Source organism: Salvelinus sp. IW2-2015, unplaced genomic scaffold (genome assembly GCF_002910315.2).
Source record: "Salvelinus sp. IW2-2015 unplaced genomic scaffold, ASM291031v2 Un_scaffold1140, whole genome shotgun sequence".
NCBI classification, from domain to species: Eukaryota; Metazoa; Chordata; class Actinopteri; order Salmoniformes; family Salmonidae; genus Salvelinus; species Salvelinus sp. IW2-2015.
Window position 1 is genome coordinate 10,235 of NW_019942751.1, and position 5,117 is coordinate 15,351.

Consider the following 5,117-nt stretch of genomic DNA (forward strand, 5'->3'; position numbering starts at 1 on the left):
TGCCTGGGACAGGCTGATCTAAGACGGGATACTGTGGGCATGTAAACATCCTATCCCGTTTACCGTTGTTTTCTTGTGCTCTGTGCTGTCAGGCTCAGTTTCAACATATCAGGAGTGTTGTGTGAGATGTTTTTCATCTGATTGTCAAACTAATCATACTTCAAAAAAGTAGGTTAACCTTGCTCAGTTCGATCCACAAAAGTAATTCCATAATAATTTAGCCTACTATAATTAATATTTACTACAATTTAAATGACGTTTCTGCTTATAATTTCCACACTATTGGAGGGCCAAATTATAATTCCAACATTTGGGAGGCCAAATTATAATTTCCAGCATTTGCCATTTGTTTTTTCAACTAAAGATTGATACATGCAGCTTCTCTTTCTGTTCATAACTTCTGCCTAGTTACATCTTTCTGTCTAGTTAAATAAATGTTAAAAATTATTTTTTTTAAATTACTGTTTGCCCCAGAAAACTAATATAAAGTAGTGCTCACCAGAATAAATCTTCCATGGATAAATGAATGCATTAGTAATCTAGTTAACACCGGTAAAGTTGTCTGTCCACATGTCATCAGTTTGACCTGTTTAAGGAAATAAAAGCTGAGAAAAACGACGAAACACATTTCGGATAAGACTTTAGTTCGCTTTGGTACATATTTAGTGTGGTTGAATAACTGTCTGCTTGCATAACAGTGTGAAAGATAACACATTACAGAAGCATTTGCATTTTCTCAAGAGATGCTGAAATAAATCAATTATATTTCTTAACTTCTTTTCCCGAGACAAAATAACATTTGTGTTATAAATTTCACTACGAGAAATCCATAATTCTGCAAGAGTTAATATTATATTACACACATGTGAGAGGTTATAGGCCACAGTCAGTGTCCATATAGGTTCAGTTACTATTCCATTTAACCCAAATTAACTTAAATTAGAAGTATTTCCGTTTATTCGTGGATACAGGGATACTCATTGAGCGGGATATATCATCTATATTACGGACGTAATTGTTCTGGAGACCCCAGGAAGAGTAGCTTTTGCTGGGCAGTACGCTAATGGGCATCCATAATACTGACAAAATATCAAAGGTGCCATGTAAACAGCTTATACGAATAAAACCTTAAGCGGGATGTGAGGCTACTATCCGGAATACTTTGCGCCTTTAAACGTGGTCCACTGATAAAACACATTGGTAATTCAACAACTTTTGGCTGTTCTTTTTGAGTGGGTGGAATATAGGTTGCAATCTCATCTCATCAACATCTTGTCAACATTGTCCATATTGAAAATGATGTGGGTGCCCCACTGGGGAAGGGGAACCCTTAAAAGAGCGGGGAAGGAAGGAGGGAAAGGAACAAAGATTGAGAGAAAAAGAGAAGAGATGTTCAAAGATAGAGAAAGAAAAAGAGAGGCCAGGAGCCCTTGGAAGGAAGTGAGAGGGTGGGATGAGGCAGAGGTCAGGAAAGAGATGGAAACCAGAGATGGGAGAGAGAGCGAAAGCTCACCTTTAAAGACAGGGCAGATTCTTCCAGACTGTAGCAGCTCCTTCCCATTGTACTGTCCCAGGGCTAGTTCCATATAGAACAGAAGGGCATCCAGCAATCACCAGGAACAGAATGTAAGGGATTAGAAAGGGCACCTGAAATCACGACAAAACCCCACAAAACAACGTTTTTGAAACGTTGATCCTTTTGGCATTTGTGTTGGCAAGCCAAGACAATATATTTAGGCACTTTTGTGGTGGTTTTTTGCCCTAGCCAAATTTGTGTTGATGATGATATCTTAAAGAAAAATCACATGACAACAGACATCACATGGGGACTCTCCAGGCACAGACAGTGAATTGTCGCATGGCCATGCTTGGTAGCTTTTTATGTTCCAGTGAATTCTAGGAAGAATAAAATTCCCTTCATCTAGTAGAATTAAAAATATCTTGTATGCAACATTTTAACAAAGAGCTGAGCATTGGGCTACATTACAGCCTTTCATAGAGCGCCAAATGAACATGACCCACAGCTGAAGAGTTGGCACCACAGGACACAACACTGCAACACTCAGTTCACCAGATAAAGATACACATGTCTATTGTCACCACGTGAAGTGTAATGCTGCCAAAGGGGACAGGAAATGTAGTAAACACTAGTAAACACTGTTATTACAACAAGCTACTGAAGGTCTGTGGTGGCAAACCCAAAATGTCACTTTGTAATTAACAAGGAACTTTGGTTTGTTAACATTCACTCGGCTCGATTATAGATATATTCAGGTGCAATTTTTATGTTTTCTCTTTTTTTGAACACTTGTTTTGGTTATTGTTGGCAGTCAATAATCTCTGTAGTTAGCCTTTGCTTTGTTGTTCATTCTTCAGATTTGTCATAACCCTGACTGGCACTTCTAACAGATGTTATCTAAAACTCTTCTTAGCAAACAAATGCAGCACACATATTACAAGTTATTTGCTTACTTGTTCCACCACCACTACTGAGCCACTGAAATATGCCTAAGCCATTATTATTCGCTCTCAACCTGGTCTCAGAGCATTTTGTATTACGTAAATCCGAGGCATTACATTTAGTATATGTTAAGAATCACAATTCGTATTATATGTTACAAATTAGCAAAACGTACAAWATGTTACGAATTTGCAGAACTTATGATATTTTACAAATTCTAGCTAGGTGGCTAACGTTAGCTATTTGGCAAACGTTATCTAGGCTAGGGGTTAGGGTTAAGGTTAGGAGTTAGGTTAAAGGTTAGCTAAAATGAATAAGGTTTAGCTAACATGCTAAGTAGCAAGTAGTTGAAAAGTTGCAAATGAGCTAAAGTTGTCTGTCATGAGATGATGATTCATGTCATGATTTGAATTCGCAACCTTTGGATTGCTTGAAGTTAGCATTACACGCCCACCCACCCCAACCATCTGTAACATGTCATACTAATTTGAGTGTCAGGGATACATTTTTACTATGTTAAGTCTAGATTATGAGACCAGGCTGTAACTCTTAATAGTKTAGACCACATATCGAGGCCTGCAGGCTGGATCTAGCCCTCGAGCCCATTCAAAATTCCAAAACCAATAGTTAAAGGACAATTGCTTAGCAAATTTTGACTGCGAGGAAATATAATCCATTTTAAGTGTGGCCCCACAGACCCCGGTGAAGACCGAACGCGGTCCGCAGGAAAAATGGGTTCGACACCGCTGATCTAGACACATTTAAATGAAGTTATTAATTATTAACATATTTGCATAGCTATCTGTTCAACTGTGAGTATTAAAATATTTCCTAACATGTTCCATCAGCAATAAAGCACTTATGAGCCAGCAACTGGTGTGAATGGGTTATACATCAACTCTTTAGAGTAAGATACAGTAGCAGCCAGATACAGTGAATGTATTTGCAGTTGAGTCAACCACACTGACCTGAATGAATTTATGCAATGAGGTATTTCCGTTTCCTCTTAAACTACACTGACCTGAATGAATTTATGCAGTAAGGTATTTCCGTTTCCCTCTTACCAGTAAAGCCTCTTGGCTCAAGAAAGCCTGCGCAAAGCTATTTGGGGATTTCAAATAAATCACTGACTAGTGACTGGTACGTATGGTAGCATACAAACTAACAGATTGGCACATTTGATCATAAACTCACGAAGAAAGTTATTTCACAACAGTAAAACAAACTTGATATTAGTTCCAACGCAGTCTCGCGTTGCCATACCCAGGCTGGTTCTCGACGAGGATAGTTCCAAAGGAACCTGGGAAAGTCTTAACAGAAGTCTTTACAGAAGTTATAACAGTTCACTCACCACCTCCATTCTTGTAGCAGAGGTAAGGGAATCTCCAGACATTGGCCAAGTCCACTGCGAAGCCTATGACGGATAGGAGAAAGTCTATTTTCTTTCCCCATGTTTCCCTCTCCTCCAGSTCCTCAGRSGTGCAGGGGGTGCCGTGCGTGCTGGGGGTTGGCATGATGGTCGAACTGGTATACTGGACCCCATTTTGGTCCTTCACCAGTATCAGTTCCACCTCCTTCTTCTCCACATTGCAGGGTTTCAGCGGGGCCACTGATGACAGCTTGTGGTCTGGCAGGACCTGGATGTTCATCTTTTCTCCGGTGTCGGTGTGCAGCTCGCCGACGGCCTTGTGCTCTCACCTCACGGAGGAAGTATCCGTGGCGGAGGTGATGCTCGCGCTGCGGTGGACCGTGAAGACGATGGGAGTCCCGCTAGCGTGGAAAGGCAAACTCTGCATAAGTGACTATTTTCTCCACGAACTACAGTGGACTCCACCGCATTCATCGGCTAGAGAGGTAAAAAAATACACTCAGAAGTTTGCAGAGGTGGAATAGTTATGAAAAGTTTTATAGCTACACTAGCGCACAGAGAGGAATAGGCAAAATATGAGTGATAGAAAAGTATTTCCTTGTTTCAGAAACCTCAGTCATATTTTACAAATACATTGTCTTATATTATATTAAATCATATAAACTACTAGTCATGCTATTGGAAACATATTTCAAAATGTTCAAATAAACGTAAATAACAGGTGAACGTCGTAGAATAGGCTTAGGCTATTCCATTGCTCCTGCGTATTTCTCATAATCCCCGTGCGCATTTGTTGAATGCAGCTAAGCAACATTGGTTAATCAATCAAATTGATACAAACTGGCAGCAATACACCATAAAATACAAGTTAAACGTGCAATAGTATAGTCAGTGATGTATAGTATCGTTATTAAAGCACATTAAAAACCCGTATAAGTAGAAGAGGAGCCACGGTTGGTCCGTACTTGTGAAGCTACGGACACCTCTCCATGACCCGTTGCTGCTGTCGTCCTGCTGCGTCTGAGGAGAGACTGCCCATTCTGATGGAACTTTAAGACTCGCCTTCTCATGAGAGATAGACGATATACATTCAGAGCTTTTAAATCAGCTTGCTCGCTCTCTCTCCACGTGATTTTTTATAATTGAAAATGTTTTTTCTGCTCCTCCCTTTCTCACTTAATGTTGGATCTTTCTTGGCACGCCGTCGCCACTGTTGTGAAGTGCGCGCCAACATGCGCCCGTGGTCTCACCTCGCCAAACCCGCAGCACCAGACCTAAAGGAATATA